Source organism: Polypterus senegalus, unplaced genomic scaffold (assembly GCF_016835505.1).
Source record: "Polypterus senegalus isolate Bchr_013 unplaced genomic scaffold, ASM1683550v1 scaffold_2789, whole genome shotgun sequence".
NCBI classification, from domain to species: Eukaryota; Metazoa; Chordata; class Cladistia; order Polypteriformes; family Polypteridae; genus Polypterus; species Polypterus senegalus.
In genome coordinates this window covers 160,885-180,765 of record NW_024384274.1, presented here as the reverse complement: position 1 = coordinate 180,765, position 19,881 = coordinate 160,885, and the positions used below count along the sequence as shown (strand labels likewise).

The window sequence follows — 19,881 nt, the reverse complement described above, 5'->3', positions numbered from 1 at the left end:
GAGGCGCACATACTGAGGTCTGTCTGCAAGATAGTCCACGATCCATGCCACCAGGTAGGAATCTACTCCCATCTCTGTCAGCTTGTCCTTAAGGAGCAGAGGTGGGATGGTGTTGAAGGTACTAGAGAAGTCCAGAAACATAATTCTTACAGCACCACTGCCTCTGTCCAAGTGGGAGAGGGATCGGTGTAGGATATAGATGATGGCATCCTCCGCTCCCACCTTCTTATGGTATGCGAACTGCAGCGGGTCATGAGCATGGTTGGCTACTCAAGCCCAGTAATAATAGAGACCCTGACAGCCGCACTTGCCACGCATTCTCATCCACAAATTCAATCACAGAGGTGCTAAATCCTGTAAATTTAATTTTGACCCCAAACTACAAACATAGAGACCCCTACGCTTGAGGGTCATCAAGTGACCGGTGGAGGGTTCTGGTCAGTGGTCACATGGTGTCAGATGACTGATTGTTACACTGGAATTGAGACCAAAACAAAACCCAAAGCCTGGATAGAGGGGCTCAGTGAAGGAGGTGTTGAACCTGTGCAGGAGGGTCATTGTGTGTGAGGCGCTATAAAATGACAGAGAGCCAGCAGGCCAGTCCAGATACACACCTATTCTGGGGCTGGAGGGGCGCTGATTACAGTCCTCTTGTTATTGTGATACACAAAGTACTGGGAATGAGACCACTGCAAACTCCAGGACTTGTCATTGTTTCCAAGGCCGCACTCCCAGCCCAGTCCTTTCCTGCTCAGTCCTTTATATGCAACTCCAATCCTCATGATGTCTCTACTGCACTCCACCTCCCAGTAACAGCGAGTCCCAGTCAGAGCCTCTCTGCACAGAACTTGGGCCCAGTAGTCAAATCTGTCAGGATGATCAGGATATTCACTTTTGTCCCCCACTTGTCACCTTCTTGTTCCCTTCAGACAGGCAGAGGACTCTGTGTGCCGTGTTAATGTCCAGTGTGAGGGACAGAAATCTGAAATGAGACAAAAGAAACACAGTGAGGAAATCTGGGAGTGGGTAACGTACTGGGGCGGAGCACAACACAGACAATTAACAAGAACCAATCAGGAGCTGCGCTGATGAGACTCAAATGCTGTCTTTCAGAAGTGGGGTCTTCTACCATGAAGCCCCCTTTTATTCAGTAAGTGATTGACGGTGCTACTTGACGGTGTTGTACTTTGATGGTGGTGGTCACCCTAAGTCTGTCTTGATGTCTGCCTTGGTTTGTTCTTCAACTCTTAAACTGTCCTCCTGTTCAATAAGGGGTCAATTTTTTATTTGTAGTGACATGCAGTGAGTTTCACTGCAGTCTTATGGACCTCAAACTTCTTGATGTTAACTGCAGTGGCCACAGGAACATGAAGCTCTTTAGAGGTGGTCTTGTAGTCTTCACATTCACCTGCTCAGCTGTGACCTTCGTCCTTTCCTTTTCTTCTCTTGTCCTTGTTCAGTGTGAGGCACACAATGACATATCACAGCTAAGTGAGGACTTTACTGAGTGACTGAAGACACCTGAGATTCTCATTAGAGGGTCGATTCTCCTCCAATGATGTCTTTAAACATCTAAGACAGGGGTTCTCAACGTCGGTCCTGGGGACCCCCTGTTTTAATTGAACTCCTGGGCTAATTAAGTGAACTGATATTTCTCAAGTTCTGTGTTTAGAGAACAATATATTAATTAGAAAACTAAGTTTGCTAAAAAAATATTAAAATAATGAGATATTATAAGAATAATGTATTTTTTTTTTGTTTTTAACATTCATTCTTCTTTTCAAGGTGTTCTAATTGTTTAATTTTTAATTTTTGTTTAATTAGTGGGTCTGACGCTAAAGTAGTTGGTTGCTGCCTTTGATTATTCAGTATGTTGTTTGCCTGGGTGGCTGATCTGCTTGCTTTAAATTGTCATTATTAAGATACAATGAAGGGAGGAAAACTGCACAGAGAAAGGGCAAAGTAAAATGAAATCAACAAAAGAGAGTTAAGCATTTAAATCTAGAGCAAAAGCAGAAATATTTATAAATGTCTTATAAATGTAAAAATCATGCTGCTATGCTTTTCTGAATGTCGAATAAAAGAAAAAAAAATACCAGCTAATTAAATGAGATCAGTGCTATCAGGTGTTGTCACTGATTAGGAATCTGGTTGGAACAAAAACCTACAGCCACAGGGGGTCCCCAGGACCAACGTTTGAGAAACACTGCTCTAAAGTCTCCCAATATTTCCTTCTGTTATTTTCATTTAGTTTTATTCTTACAATATGTCAAGTTCTGAATCAAAATCAAAGTGTCTGCTCTATGGAGAACAGAATGGCCAAGTACTTTAGTCAGCTTTAATTTAATTCACAGTAAAGCTGGGATTCTTTTATAAAACAGTCCTTTTGTCTTACTCTTTACACACTTAGACTGTATATTAGATATTAATGGTAGTGGACATTGTTTTTATGTGAAGCACACTGAGCTGCTTTCATTGTGTGCCTTGTGCTGTGTAAATAAATGATTCTTATCAATATTATAAAGGAATGACTGAAATAAAAGAAATAGAAAGGAGAAAAGAGAAAAGGAAAACAGCAGAAAGTGAAATGAAAAAATGAGAGAAAGGAAAAAGAACAATGGATGTAGGAGTCAAGTGACAGGAGGACCTGGCATAGTCGGCAGGATTTCTTTTTCATTTCCCATGAGTCCACTTGACACTTAAGAGACTCAAGTCCAACAGACTGCTTTGGTGCCTCTCAGTCCTGAATCTCAATATCCCATGATGCACCAGTCACAGGACCCCCTTCACTTTCAGCTCATCAGTCCCACCACACTCACATAATGCTTTCATATCATAAGCCTGGCCTGAGATATTAAAAGTGAAATGATGATAAACTCCATGAATTGACAGACTCACATTGTAAAAACTCCTCTCTGCTCTGAGGTTCAGGATGGCATAGGGTGAAGATTGGAGCTTCACGACCTGAAAATACAAAGAAAGAGAAGAATGGAGAATGTTAAGATGGAGTTTTATAATGTTAAATTCTTAGACACACTTAGATTGCAAACGCAGTGCAGTTGAATAAAACAACAAGACATGCGGATCAAGTTTGTGTACTAAGCCCACCGGTGTGTGGATGATGCAGTGAGTTTTATTTACCGACATTTTGATGGGCCACAGACACATGTGAGGTTCTTCTCTGTGGACTTGACCTCTGATTTAGATATCAACACCTCAGAGCTTCATGATAAGAAACTGACTGAGTTCAGCCTGCCCAGTCCAGTCCACCATTTGATCTCAGACTTTCTTCCAGGTAGTAAACAGTGTCGGTGCAGTTGGGCGCACACATGTCTGACCTGTTAACCCTCGTCACCTCACTTTCTGTTTTCCTCTCCTGTGTTGTCAGTTGGCCACAGCTCAGCAGTTCTGTTCATGGACAGACATTCCATTTATGTTCATCAGTGCAGAACTGCTTTAGCTTGTGTGTTTAAACAAATCTGTACAGCACTTTATAACCCTCAGCAGAATTTGTACTAAGTCTGGTCAGGTCAGGTCACGTCAGGTCAGGTTGGGGGCTTACACTGGTACAGCATGTTGCCACACCAACCACATGATGAATCAGCTTGAGATCGTACCTGGCAACCCCAGGCAGACATGCAGTCCCAGCCTCTGGAAATGACCCTCTATCTGCCGCAGCCAGATGTTACATGGATGTCCCCTTGGCCAGCCATTCGGGTCCTAAACAATGAAGGTCACCCTTAAGTGATCACGGCGCGTGGCCGTAATGCCGTAACTGACGCTCTCTCACAGTGCAGGTCATGTGCCTCATTTAAATTCAGACCAGCTGTGCCCAAGGATTCTCCGAAGAGACACAGTATACTTTGTACTAACAAATGATAAATTTAGCCTGTTGTTTAAGACGTCTACTCAGTGCAGGGCAGAAGTCATTTTTTCCCCAATGTCCACAGACCTCTAAGTATTTCAATTTTTATTGACCGTATCACAATTCCAGAGAGTCACAAGTTTACAGACACAGAGTTAAGTAAAAAGACATTTTGTTCCTAAAACTTGGGTTTTGGTTGCCGCTAAAAACCGTACAGGAATTTTTAAAGCTTTTTCCCTTTAGAAGGGTTTTTCCTTTGTTTTCGCCTGCACAAGTGCAAAAGTATCTGAGTGGTTGGAGGTGCGCTTGGAAAAGTTACTTGTACTTTTACGTGTGCTTGTTCTTGTTATCTGTGTCTGAACTAGCATTGAGGAGGCAGGGTAGAAAGCAGCAGTAACTGATATTGGCGTCTGTAAGTTAATAACCGTGTAATTGTAACAACGATTGCTTAGTTTATAAGAAAAGAAAAAGGCCACGGCTGACTTCAAAGCATTAAAGGTGAAGGCTCAGCAGTGTGCAGTTCAGCAGCCAGCATTAAGACCCCGATCAGGCACAAGGGGCTGTAGGAGCAGGTAAGGTAGTAAAGTTTTATTTCTCTCTTTATTTTAGATTGAACAGTTCTTAGCGGTCCTGAGGTAGAACAGTTAAGTAGGCGACAGCATAAAAGTTAATTAATATGGGGTGTGATGGACGCCCGGCAGCTTATCCGGCCAATACATCCAAGACGCTAGATAGCATCTTCCTTGCAGCATGGAGGTGCCCCGGATTCCCAGGGCACCATGGCAGATGGAGTTTGGCTTCACAGCTCTGCTGGGTGCCATGAGTACCGCCGTGTGACACTGCAGGGAGACCTGGGATTTTATTTTCCTATTGCCTGGAAGTACTCCCAAGTCATGGGGACAGAAGAACAGAAGTACTTTCAGCTGAAGAAAAATACAAGTCTCCACCTGACCCGGATGTGCTAAGGAATCACATGGACAGAAGGACAAGAGCACTTCTGGGTCAAGGACTATATAAGGACTATGAGAGACCCAGCTAGCGAGCCGCAGTTGGGAGAGTGTGTGACGGAGCTCCTGGGAGAGGAGGATTGATTTATTGGATTTATTAATTATTGATTTATTGTTTATTGGGGTTATTGTGGTGCACTGTGGCACAATATTGAAAAGAAAATTCATTAAAATATTTCTAGTGCTTTTACTTGGTGTCTTGGACATTTGTCTGCTGGTTTTGAGGTGCAACAGCACCCTCTAATGTCACAGGTGGAATACAAACAGTGTGAATGGAGAGCTTTCAGGAAAGGAATAACAGGAGTGGAAAGTTAGGAGAAGAGACAGAGAAAAGTAAAGTTAATCTCCTAGAAGGACAAACAGCAGGCAGCTGAGAGGGAGGGCAGTAGAGGAGCTTAAGGGGACAGAAGGAGTAAAGAGCTCTAGCAGTTCTTTGTGTTACCATTTAAGTTAAATCATTTAATTTTAAGAAAAGAAAAAAAGTTAACACAGTTTTACTAATCCCAAATCAAATTTTAATAATGAGGCCAGTGCAAAGCAAGTCCTGTTGGATGCTGGACTTTTTAGATGATGTTTTGGAGGTGCCAGTTGTCTATGAGGGCTACATCTGCAGAAGATGCCAACTGATCCAACACCTCGAGCTCAGGGTCATTGAACTGGCCTTCGTTGTAGTAGAGAATTGGCGAACCTGGAGCAGGTGTCCTTTAGAGAGATAGTATGCACCCCTAAGGTGGCGTGTGAGGAGATTCCAGACCAGACAGGTAGGAATAGGTGAGTCACGGTCACAAGGCGTAAGGTAAAGGGTGCACACTGTCCAGGGCATTAACCCCAGAATTAGATGACTCAAACCGTTATCATGTCCTTAGTCATCGAGTGTCCAACCGATTGCAGCAATGTCCGATGAACAGAGGAAACAAATGCACAAAAATTGATGGTTGTAAGGCCTAACATGTCTAATGAGCAAAAGGACCACAAAGTAAAGGGAAGTATGAGTGAGCATGTTGGGTGAACAGAGCTCCATAAATGTGAGACATGATCAGAACAGATGGACTTACTATTGTACCAGTAGCCTGTTTTAATGAGCGGCTGTTTCACTCTGCCATGAAGAGATATATTATGAACAGTAGGGGCACTCCAGCTCCCATAACACCCAACACAAACGGGCACAGGCACAGGATAAAAGGCAAAGAGTCGTTTATTGTGAGAAAACTCTTCTTTTATAAGGGTTTCCCACCACCACAGCCACAAGTACACTAAGATCAATACTCTCTCTCTGTGTCTGTCACTGCCTCCTTCATTCATCACAAAGGATTTTTCCTCCTTTCTCCTGACTGGCCACCTGATGCGAGGCAGGCAGTCCCTTTATTTTAGCTGCCCTGGAAGTGATCTGTCAGCACTTTCATGTGGGTCGGAAACCCCATGACGTAGGGATTCCCCAAACCAGCAACTCCTCTGGCGGCCCCAAGGGACCCAACAGTGCTGTCCTCTGGGATTGCAATACCCAGCATGACCTGCAGGCACTCATGTGGGAATCTGAGCCTGGTCTCACTGCTATCTAGTGTCTTGGCTGAGTAAAGACACCGGCCGTCCTTCACAATATTAAAAACTCTGAATAAAAGCAGCTGCTTACTGTGAGAGTTTGATATCACTCAGCTTGTGAAAATTACTAATAGAGAAAATGGATAAATCTTAATGAACAGGCCTTCTTCATGCATCTCACTGCCCTTGTTATTGTCACTCTAGAACAATGAACACAACATGACCAGATGCTGTACCTGATGGAGTCAAAGGCTTAGGATGTCCCATTGGCTGATCTTCTCCAGACGCTTTTTCAGACCTGACAGCTCCTTTAGCAGGTCCTCAGAAGAGAAGTCAGCAGTGACAGTGAAGCTGAGTGAGTCTCCATCAGCATGAAGTACACAGCGAGATGACAAAGTCTGCATCAGGAGAGAAGAGGGACGAGGAGAAAAAAAGTAACATTAATGAGGACCTCCTCTTAACTAAACATCAGTGTGATGGACAGAGAGTTTGGGTTTAGATAGATTACTTTTCATGGATTTATTGGTTATTTATAGGAGAATGTTTCATCATAGTGGATCATAAGATGTCAGGTGCCTTGACTTTCAAAAGATTTTCATTCAGGAGTCCATAAGAGGTGAAGGTAATTAGATAGATAGGTAGACACACTTGGGGACGACATCAGGAATATTATGTGTTAGAGAAATGACAAAACAGCACAAAAGAAAGTCGAGAAGAAGAAGAGGAGCAGACTGGACTGTTGGGTTTGAGCTGTAAGGAAATGCTGAAGGGTTTGAATGTCATCAGTTAAGGGCAGAGACATGAGGAGGTGACATGACAGGAGTGTTTAAAGATATGAAGGAGGTGATGATGTCTTTTGTCAGATGGTGTCATTTAAAATTAAACTTATTAAGAACACATTTCATATAAATTTGTTTCCTCAAACAAACAAATGTTGATTTACCTGCCTCTCAGGTAATAATAATAATAATAATAATAATAATAATAATAATAATAATAATAATAATAATAAAACTAATTTATTTATTTATAGGCACCTTTCAAGGCACACAAGGACACCTTACAGAATACATTAATAACAACAGCCAGCTTAAAAGATGTGTTTAAAGGTGAGATTTAAAGATAGGAAGAGAGTCAATATCACAAATATCTTGTACAAAGAGTTCCAGAAGTGAGGGGCCATTTGGCTGAAATCTCTAAACCTCATGGTAGTCAGGTGAGCAGGAGGTATAATAAGATAAATAGAGAAAGTAGATCTAAGGATATGGGAAGGAATGGAGATGTGAGCAAGATCAGAATGCTAAGGAGGTGCCGGATTATGGAGGGTCTTGTAAGTAATTAGCAGAATCTTAAAATCAATGTGATATTTAATAGGAAGCCAGTGAAGCTGCTGAAGAACTAGAGTGGTGTGTTCAATGGAAGGTGTTTTGGTAATAATATGAGCTGCAGCATTCTGAACTAGCAGAAGTTGTAAAGAAGTTTGTGAGGGAGACCAGAGAGGACAGACTTACGATAATCAATATGAGATATGACCAGAGCATGAACAAGAATAGCAGTGCTGGTAGCTGAGAGAGATGAGCATAAACAACTGATATTACATAGATGGAAATATGGCGACCAAGTTATAATATTAATATGCACCTCAAAGTTTAAGGTGCTATCAAGAATGACAACGAAGCTCTTAACCTGGGAGAAAGAAGAGATTAGAGAATTATCAATAGTCAACAAAATATTATCACATTTGTCCAAACAGATTTAGTTCCTACCAGAAGAACTTCTGTTTTATCACTATTTAATTTAAATAAATTAGTAGACAGCTAGGAGTGGCACAGTGGGTAGTGCTGCTGCCTCACAGTTAGGAGACTACGAGGAGTTTTCATGTAATCCCCGTGTCTGCATGGGTTTCCTTCAGGCACTCTGGCTTCCTCCCACAGTCCAAAGACATGTAGGTTAGGTGCATTGGCGATTCTAAATTGTTCCTTGTGTGTGCTTGGTGTGTGTGCCCTGCGGTGTGCTGGCGCCTGTCCGGGTTGGTTTCCTGCCTTGCAAACTGTGTTGGCTGGGATTGGTTCCAGCAGACCCCGTTACCCTGTAGTTAGGATATAGCGGGTTGGATAATGGATAGATGGATGGATAGTAGACAGGTATGATTTAACTTCCTGAAGACAGTCAGAGAGGTAAGAAGGTAGAAGAGTGGAATCATGCTATGTGGACAGATAGAGCTGGGGGTCGTCAGCATAACAGTGAAAGTGAATATCAGATTTCCTTAAGGTACAACCAAGGGGCAGAAGATAAATAATAAATAAAGGGGCCCAAGACAGAGCCCTGGGAACACCACTAACAACTGGGCAAACTTGGGATCTGAAATTGTTTAGTTGTTCTAACTGTGTAAGATCTGAGAGATAAGATTTGAACCGGGCATGTGGAGTGCCAATAATTCCAATCGATTTTAATCTCTCAAGGAGAATACCATGAGATATTGTATCGAAGGCAGGGCTCAGATCAAGGAGCACAAGTGTGGCCACAGTCCCGAGTCAGCTGCCATCAGCAGGTCATTGGTGAATTTAACCAGGGCTGTTTCTGTACTGTGAAATGGACGAAAGCCACAAATGATTGTCAGAAGTGTGAGAGTGAACCTGTACGGCAATAGTTTTCAGATATTTTTAAAGGAAAGGTAATTTTGAGATTGTATGATAATTATTTAGATTGCAGGATTCACACCAGATTTCTTGAGAACTGGAATTATCACAGATATTTAAGAGATAAAGGGACAAGACCAGAAATAAGAGAAGAATGTATGATGTTAGTTATTAGAGAGGAAAGAGAAATCACTAGGAACTGAAGCCAGCTGACAGGTAGAGGGCTTGGAATTTCTAATAATATCAGATATTTCAACCATAGTTAGGAGTTTAAAATAGTAAGAAAAGAAGAAGAAGGGGGTCATAAAATGTTCCATGTACCGAGTTTACAAGAGAAGTCAACTGCTGCTGGATATGTCATTCTTGTCATTTGTATAAACTCCTCAGATCCTTTGAATTTGACTTTAATGTTTCTCAGGTCCCACACACCCAAGTCTGATTAGACTCCCTGTGAAGTGTCGCTCTCACCTGTATGAAGTAGAGATGGTCCTTGGTCTCTGAAAGCTCCTTCAGCTCAGCTTCTCTCCTCTTCAGCTCCTCAATCTCCTTCTCCAGTTGCTCCATGACTCCTTCAGCCTTCTCCACTTCTCTCTTTTCTTGTTCTCTGATCTTCTCAGTCAGTATCCTGTGGGTTTCCTCAATGCACTGTATCAGATCTCTGAAGCTCTTATCATGTTCCTCCATCACTCTTTCTACAGAGAGCTAATTGGATAGGAGAAAAAATAAAATTGAGTCACCAAATTAAATTATTCTGATGTAGTGATTGATAATCTGAATTAGCATACGGGCAGTAGCAGACCCTTGGTACTTTGGGTTGCAGGATATTCTAAAGGCACCTGAAAGACTGTATGGAATGTGCAATCTTTATAAGGGGTTCTGTATGATCTATGAGAGTTATTGTCAGGATAGCTCTATTGTCCTGTGAGGACCCTGGTAGTGTTACAGAAGTGCATCTTTAAAAGAGCCTCTTCTGGTCATCCTGGGATTGAGAGTTGAGAAGTAAGGAAAAGAAGAAGAAGAATTGGTGTTGTGGAGAAAAGCTGATCTGTTGTAATCTAGTTACATTAATTGTCTCTTTGCTTATTTATCTTCACCCATCTGTATTCAATTGTAATCCTCAGAGTTGTGTCTTTATATTTCAGGTTGTTGCATTTCTATTTCCTTAATTTAGCTTTTCATTATTACTAATAACTGCCACTGTGACTTATATTTGTATGTCTCACCCAAGTGTCATTGGGTTGTAAATTAGTGTGCAGGTTGGTCACAGTCAGGTGTAACTGTAGGGTGTGAGGTACACACTGTCCATGATCACCAACCCCAAAGCTGGATGTGTTCAGCTGTTTTCAGGGCCTTGCAGAGCTGCACAGTGACAGATATCTCTGAGACAGTAGGCAGGGATGAGGAACCCTAAAAGTAGTCATAGTTTGGGATTCAGTATTATGGAAATTGAGATGAAGTTTTGCTCCAGATACAGAGAGTCTCACGTGCTGTGTTACCTTCTGGATACACAGATAGAAAACCTTTGTGGATAGCTGGAGAGGCTCCTGGCCAGAGCAGTGAAGGATCTAAATGTCATCATCAAAGTTGTCTAGTAGTCATTGTACAAGTGAATTATGGAGATCAGACTACCAGTTCTACAGGGCAAAGAGTTGGGTGACAAAGCTAAGAAGCAGAACTGACAAAGAGGTCACCTCAGGATTTCCACCTGTGCTCCCCACACACCGGTACATATGGGGTTAAATAGATTAAAAGGCTTAATGCACATCTGAATATCAGAACATCAGCACCAGTCTTCTTTATGAGTTATTGTTAGGGAGATAAGTAATTTTTAAGTGGTGGAATGAGAAACCTGAGGATGTTAAGATGTCTGTGTCCTGATTCCTAATGACTAAAACATTAAATGCTGTCAGCAGTGAAATACCATGAAGGACACAATCTCCTTCTCCATCTCCCTGTCTTCACATGTCATTATCAGTAACTGTGACACCTTTTTACTTTTTTCCTTACTTTCATATGAAGTGTTATCTTAGTTTCACTCACCTTCATCTGTTCTGCTGTCCTCCTCGTCTCCTTCATTTTCTTCTCTTTCTTCTCAAGTCTCCTCCTAACTTCACTCAGTGTTGCCCCCAGCTGTTTCTGTTTGAAACACAAAAGGACACATGGGGGTCTCATCAGAATTCACTTCCACTTTTGGTGTCATTCTTAGTGCATACATTTGTACAAAACATTTGTTTTACATTCCATGTCATAACTTACTGTTTCTGTCACTCTTGTCTTCATAATGTCACAGTAGGTGACACACAAATATTTGATAAAATAAGTATAATAATACAAAAGATTTGAAAGAAAGATTTAGTTTAACTGTTCAATTCAAGATGAACTTTGGGCTTGAAGAGTACATCAAATAAAGAAGACAGTCTGAAGGCTCACTGGTGTACGAGTCAGTCCTTGATGTTTAGATGACATCTAAATTATGACCAGGATATCAGACGTTCACTCATAAAAACACTGGATTGTGGAGGATGAAGAAATGCTAGCAGGCCCAGGAGAACTTGGACACATAACGGCTGCAAGTGTTGGATCTACAAGGCCATTGTGGAGTTCAGACTTGTGACAACTTTATCAAGTGTTTGGCCATTTTCTGGAGACAAGTGAGATAAATCTGAAGAGGAGTTTAATGAGGTCAGATAAATCTGACAACAAAACGGATGAGTAACTGAAGGTATTATTTAAATACACATTATAACTGAAGTGTGTGACAGCAAGGAGTAGTCCAAACCAATGGAGAGAGTGGCAGAAATGTGAAAAGAGAGTGCAGGCAGTGCGGTCTGGGTGAAGAAGAGTGTCAGGAGTGATTTGTGATAGAAGAGTATCTGTAAGAGTGAAAGGGAAGGTCTACAAGATGGTGGTGAGACCAGCTATGCTGTATGGTTTGGAGATGGTGGCTCTGACTAAAAGACAGTAGGCAGAGCTGGAAGTAGCAGAGTTGAGGATGCTACAATTGTCACTTGGAGTAATGAGGGTATCCGGGATTAGGAACGAGTATATCAGGGGGACAACACAAATATGACAGATTGATGACCAAGTGAGAGAGGTGCAATTGAGATGGTTTGAGCAGAGGAGAGATGAGGAGTACATCAGGAAAAGAATATTGGGGATGGAACTGCCAGGCAAGAGGAAATGAGGAAGGCCAAACTGGAGGTTTATGGATTTGGTGAGGAAGACATTAAGTTAGTCATTACGGCAGAAAATGATGTGAAAGACAGGGAGAGATGGAGACGGATGTTCCACTGTGGCGACCGCAATGGGAGCAGCTGAAAGACAAGTAAGATTATAACTGATGCTGGTGAGTGCAGAACTGATCTCTCCTTAGAGAAACTGGACAACATTTATGATTTAATTCTATAAATAAGAAGGCAAAAGAAAGTAAACAAACTCAGGTTTCAGTAATGAAAATGAGAAAACAGGTTCATGGTGGGCTGCTTTATGGGTTGTTTGTCAAGTGGCATTGGGTATTTTACAGAGGGGCAGATCCAGTTGTTATTGTCAATGTCACAGTAAGTAACAAAAGTAAGAGCAGCCTGGCAATTGTGTAAGAAAAGAGTAAAGACAGAGGAGCTAAGATTAGGAGCAGAGGAGACAAGATGGTCTTATCAGAAGTGCTGCCTGTGACTCAAGACACTTCTGGGAAGACTGGAGGGATCAGAGAGTTTAACATGAGGATCATATTTGGTTTAAGATGGAGGGCACAGGGCTAAGGGAACTCAAGGTGATTTTAGATCACATGGCAGTTGCATCCCCGCCATGGTTTATATTGGAACACAGGCACTGATGTTTTGGGAGGTCAGTCATGGACATATCATAATGAGTTTACACACTCATGAAGAGATAATAAGATAATAAGGTTAACAGTGAAGCTGTGGTGAATATTAGTATAAAAGTCAACAAAATAAAATATATATATATATATGCTGATACATATATACACTATATATATGACACTAGAGTGCGCTGTTGCACCTCCAGACCCGCAGACATCACGTCCAGACACCAGGTAAAAGTCCCAGAAATAATTTTTAATTTCTTTTATAAGGTGCACAAAGCATCTCCACCTTCACAATACACAATACTCAGTAATAAATCTAATAATAATCAACAATAATAAAAATCCTCCTATCCACCCAGCAGCTCCGTCACACTTCCTTCCAACTCTGGCTCAACTCGCTTTGTTTCCCACAGTTCTTTATATAGTCCGTGACCCGGAAGTGCTTCTGTCATTCAGTCCATGTGATTCCATAGCACTTCCGGGTCAAATGAAAACTCTTATTTTTCTTCAGCTTGGAAGTACTTCAGTTCTTCTGTCCCGTGACTAGGAGTACTTCCGGGCTATAGAGAAAATAGAAATCCCTGTGTCTCCCTGCCGTGTCAGTATATATACATACTTTAAAGAGAAGTATATAAATATAATAATAATAACAATATATCACCTCAGCAAATCAATACAGTGATTAATTAAGTTAATATAAAGAAGAAATCATATAAAAATACATAAATATAATATGAACAAAAATAACATAAAAATCTGAATTGTACATATATATATACTGTATATCTATGAAATTGCAAAATAACATCAATGCAGTGATTAATGAGCCAATCAACTAAGAGACATCACAAATCTTAAATTATGTAAAGCAGTAAGTGTCTGGGTGTTTATTCAGTCAGACAAGAAGCTGAAATAAGACTGCAAAAGGCAAGAACAAGTCTTAAAGTAATAAGAAACGCAGTCGCACTCTGGACTGAAGGACACTGATGAAGATGTGACAGATGGTGACCTGAACGTATCGGGTGAGTCAGATTGGGGTTCACTCACTTTACGGCATTATCATTTTATTAAGACAACTGACTTCAAACATCAAATGCTTTAAAAATGCCAACGCACTTCAAGGGCACAGAAACTTTTCTTGGGCAATGAGTCCTTAATTTACTAAGTAAATGAAATTGAATAAAGAATAAAATAAGAGGTGATGAGAACTAAAACCTGTTCATAAGAGGCAAACATCACAACCAAAATAACAAAGTGTGACGTGGAGACTGGAACAATAAAATAAAAATAAAGAGACAGAAAACCAAACACCAGAGAATAACGTAATGAATGGTGAGAAATGAACTTTGATGGGGGGCTCACCTCGTAATTTGTACGGCCACTAAAGCAGCACAGGAGGAACACCTGACAACAGAATCAAACTCCTGACATATCGGGCGCTGACCGGGCTGCCTCGTTTTTTCCGGTGCGCTCATTCTCTGTGTATATTGAGTGGTTGGTTTGTGTTGTTTGTTGGTTCCAAGAATTACTTTTACTTGTGAAGAGCTTTTGAATATACAGGCTTTAGTTCCATCTGAATTTTTCTCCTTTGTTTGTTTGCGATGAGGAGATTTATGACAGAACTTGTCCTTGTATGCCTACAGAAATGCCGTCCGTCAATCCCACATCACCAGGTGATACTGCGGTACGCAGGCTGGTGCTCAGGAGTGCTGGAGATGCGGAGGTTTATGTGTTTCACTCTCGACAATCTGCCTTTCAGATGGTCGACAGCGGTGTTCAAATGGCTATCAGGATATCAGTTTTTCAGAGTGGACCATAGCAGTGGATTTTGTGACAGATCTCAAGGTGGCGCCGTGTGCCTGTTTATAAACAACGGCTGATGCAGGGATGTGTCTGAAATTCTTTCTTTTTCCTCTGCTGATATTGAAGCTTTTGTCATTCATTGCAAGCCATTCTGTCTACCCTTTGAATTTCATTCTGTCATACTGGTTGGTATTTACATTCCTCTTGAAGCGATTGCTCAATTGGCAGAACAGTTGCTAGCTGATAACATTCATAATTTAGAAAATCAATTCCCCAGTTCTTTCATTTTCATTATGGGGGATTTTAACCTCAGCAACATGAAAGACGATCTGCCCAGATACCACCAACTGATCAACTGGCCCACATGTGAGGGCAGAACATTGGACCACTTTAGACCAACATTAAGGGGCATTTTACCATTTCTTCCGTGCACCTATTGCCCACTCTGAGCATTCCATGATTTGTTCCCAGTGTGGCAGGCTGTCGGGCCTTACCCTTATGAAAGACCCGGGTGAGAGAGTACTTCCAGGACAGTTTCTTCCCTGGACCGATAGAAGGCAGCCCCTTGGTGTTCAGTGGGGCCTTGTGCCATGAGCATAGAAGTTCAGCCCAGGTGGGGCACATGGACATTTGAGGGTCCCTATTTGGCAGCACTTCTGCTACACCTGGAAGTGCTGCCAGAAGAAGCTCGTTGGGCACCTGGAGTCCTTCCTGGTGGCATATAAAAGGGCCAGTGGCCACCATCCAACAGCCAGAGTCGGGAAGAAGAGGAGAACTGCCTGTATGGAGAACTGAAGGGGTGGCAAAGGTTCTGTGGTGGTGCTTTGCTGTACTGTGTTGTACTGTGGAGAGCAGAGAAAAGTGTAAATAAAAGTGTGTGTTGTATGCTGAACCCGTGTCCTGCCTATCTGTGTCGGGGTACACACCCGGCATCACACCAGCTGTAAACAGAAAGTGAAACCATCAAAGCCCACCAGGACTGTTAGCCACAGATGGACTCCTGAGACTGTTTGAAGGCTGATGGACTGTTTAGGCTCCACGGATTGGAAAGCCATGGATGGCTGGTGGAGCAGGTGAGATGACTATGCTGATATTGTAACATCTTACATCTCCTGCTGTGAAGATGTGTGTCTCCTAAGAAGACCATTGGAGATACAACAACGACAAGCTGTGGTTCACCAAGGAGCTGAGGGTTTTCAGAGCTGCTAAGGCCCAGACACACAGGTCTGGAAAGAGGAAGGAATATAAATCTGCAAAGCGGCAGTTTAATAAAGTTCTGAGAGCTACAAAAGCCACTTATAAAGATCAGCTGGAGAAAGGCTTTAGCAGTAAAAGGCAGGCAGTGTGGAGTTCTCTGAACAAAACTTACAAATCCCAGGCAGAAGAGCTCATAGGCTCCATCATCCTCCATTGTAGCTAATCAGCTGAATGAGTTTTATTGCTGGGTTGACAAGGACATGAGGCCCTGCTTGATCTCTGACCTTCTGCCTTCTATATCAACAGTACCCCCTCTCCCTCTCACAACCATTTCAGTGTCACCCCCCTTCAGACCCCCTTCACTGAAGTCTGATTCACCTTCTTCAACTTCCCTTCCCCAATCATTCCTCTCCGCCCCACCCTGAAGGTACAAAAACCTTTTTAGGAAACGGAATATCAGGAAAGCAGCAGACCCTGAGGAGTCCCACCTGGTACTCTTAGACCAGTAAGCCCCTGTCTTTACTAACATATTTAATATTCTCTGACATTGGGCAAAGGTCCGGATTGCTTTAAGGTAGCCATTATCATTCCAGTTCACAAGAAGGATAAAATCTCTGAACTTAGAGAGGCCTGAGGTACTCGAGACACAAGTGATCAGAACACAAAGAACCTCCGCTCAGTTTAATGAGAGCACTCAGCTCACTCGACTGTCCATGGATCACACTGTGTATCTCATCCTGGACTGTTTCATGTCTTCCACCCAGTCTCACCAGGACAGACACCAGCTCTCTGCTGTCCTATACATGCAAACTGTGACTCCTCAACATGAAGAACAGATTTCTCTGCCAAACTACATTTACGTATCACTTAACTCCTTTTTTTATTGAGCTTCCATTAAACACTAAACTCCACTTACCTGTTTTCCTTCTCTTTCCGTCTTCAGCTCAACCTTTTCATGACTGTTGTGTTCAGTCATTCCACACATCATGCAGATACAGGAATCATCAGTTTTACAAAACATCTCCAGACTTTTCTGATGTTTCTCACAGAGTTTCTCCTTCAGATTTCTATCAGGATCAACCAGACTTGTGGTGCTTCAGGGCCGCTACTTCATAGTGAGGCTGTAGGTGAGTCTGACAGTAGAAGGCCATGCAGGTTAGACAGGACTTCAACGCTCTGAACTTCTTCCCAGCACAGAAGTCACACTCCACATTTCCTGGGCTGACATAATTCTTAGATGGAAGAGTAGGAGGAATGAGTGCTGTCTTCTTTAATTTCTTGACGACTTCATTCAGCAGAGTGTTTCTGTTCAGTTCAGGCCTCAGCATGAAGGTGTGTCTGCACTGAGGACAGCTACACACTTGGCTCTGATCCCAGTAGTTTGTGAGGCACTGCAGACAGAAACTGTGACCACAATGCAGTGACACGGGGTCAGTCAGGGTGTCCAAACACACCGAGCAGGTGAACTCGTCCTGTGAAACAAACAGCTGGGCTTCAGCCATTGTCAGTCTGAGGAGAGGAAGGCAGAGAGAATCACTCAGACAAACAAGAAAGTGACTTGTGAAGACATGCAAGTGAAAGTTTGCCTGTGCTCAGTGAGGAGGAGGAGGAGATTTAAAGAGAAAGCTGAGAGATGACAGAGAGAACATCTGAGGAGACACTGAGGATGAACAGTTAAAGTGAGACTGGAGCTCAGAGAGTGAAGACCACAAAGTGACAGAAGAGATGACCTGTCGCAGAGGGCCTGCTAAATATTAATTCATGTCAGTATTTCTTATTTATTTATTAAACACTGCTGTCCACTTTAGACAGACTCGAGCTCAGTGCACATTTACAAATGAAATAAAATGAAAATAAAACACAATACATGAATCATCATAAACAGGTTTGTAATGTGATGAGCCTGGCAGCCCACAGCATATCTGAGACAACAAGCTGTTAAACTGAGGATTCATTCTACTCATGCTGGTTCTCTTTATTAATCAAAATGTCCATCCTATAGTAAGTTCTGTTCTCTAACATATCAAAGTTATAGGAATGCTAGGAGGAAAAGAACCAATTGACTGATGTTAATCTGTCAAATCACTCATAACCAGTTGTGCCTTTTGTTAATGCCAGTTTATTTTTATTTTATTATCAGTAAAGCTCACACTTTATTTTCCTTACCTTTCTCTGTAGATGAAGTTCTCCGCTGTTAGACTTTCATCAATATAAGCAAAGCCCCTCATTTTAAGAAACAGAATAAGCCATGCATCCATCCATCCATCCATCCATCCATCCAATTTCCAACCTTCTTACACGGTGCAGGTCTCTGAGGTAACTGGAGCCTACCTCAGTAACCATTGGAGGCAGGCAGGAAAACCTCTGGACTGGGTGCCAGTTCATCACAAGGTGAACACATTCACACTCACGCTCACACACACATAAACACGCACACACACACACTCGGGCCAATTTACAATTTATTATTAAGACAAAGATAATAGAAGTATGACCCTGTTTATATATTGACATACTGTAATTGGCCCAGATGGCATCCATGTATGTTTCTATGCGTGTGTGTGTGTGTGTGAGTGAGTGTGTGCTTGAGTACCCTACCAAGTACAGGCCTCTTTTTCTGAGTTGTTTGCTGTCTTTCCTGTGGGCTTCCAGGGATTCTCATGACCCTGAACTCCACTAATGGCTTATTTCTCATCCTATCCATAGCCTTGTAAATCAATCCTTATTATACAGCGCCATCCTTTCATTGAGCAAACAAAAGCCACTTTGCTAAGCACACACATGAATGTGTTAATGTGCTGATCAGCTCCATCGGTATGGTATGTGGACTTTAGTGCTGCAGATCTCAAGTTACTACAGAGGACTGCTAAGACAGCTGAGGACAGACTTCATCGGTGTGCCTCTCCCTCCATACAAGACACCAACAGCACACACAACCTTCACAAGACATCCAGCATTGTGGCCGACCCTCACACCGAGCACATGGGCTCTTTGAGATCCTGATGTCTAGGAGATGGTATTGCAGTATCTGAGTCAGATCATCCAGACTGTGTGACAGTTTCTGACCCCCATGCTGTCCGACCCCTTAATGTCTGAACATCTCCCCACTACTCAATGTTGAAATATTTACATTATTTGTACAATTGAAAACTGTCTAAATCAAATGCACACATTGCAGTTTATGAGTGGTAAACAGTTACTAAATGTTTGATGTACATTAGTCATAGTGGTGGTGTACATTGTCCTGTTGCACTGTATGTTGTATATTTGTGCAGTGGTCCTAAAACATCCAATTTCATCTCAACCTGCAAGATGTGAATTTGGATGGGATGCCAATAAAGAAACTTGAACTTGAAATTACTATGTGAGATGTCATAGACTTTAATAATTATATAATTTATAATTAAAGGGAACTGCAGTACTCCAGACATCAGGGAGGGACTGGAGTGCCTTTGAAATGAGAACAAGAACCACAGCAGAGCTGTGAGGGCAACAGACCCAGAGTGACTGAGAACGTGTAGAATGTGCTCATCGACTTTAAAACAAGATTCTGACCTGAATCATTGCTGATGTCCAAATGTGACGTGCATGTGAGTGACCATAGAGACCAATAGCTTTAAGAGGTCAGACAATGAGGGCACAATTGCTAAAGTGAAATGATGAGAGAGAGAAATGAGGACAACAGGGTTTAGGTCAGTAGTGAAGAGCTCATCATGTGATGGCCTGTCTGATGACCGAGTGATTAAAGATTTAGATGTCAGTCACACATCAGGACACAGATTTGATCAACAAGGAATACAATCTGTGATCACAGGATGGCTATCAGGCTGTCCAAGTCAAAGAAGAAAACGTCAGACAGGAAGAATTAATCTCAATTCTTTATTTATCAAGTTATGTTACAGTGGCACAGACACACAAGCAGCACACTCACGTGATTCTCTCAACTCCTTGAGTTTGTTCATCTTGCCCTTTCTCCCCGACACCCTCCTTTCTCACTATCACCCC

General features: G+C 42.2%; 1 pseudogene; it reads right to left on the bottom strand.

The window, feature by feature from the left end:
• Positions 1-414: 414 nt before the first annotated feature.
• On the bottom strand, positions 415-17,399 carry LOC120521921 (annotated as a pseudogene).
• Positions 17,400-19,881: the final 2,482 nt, after the last annotated feature.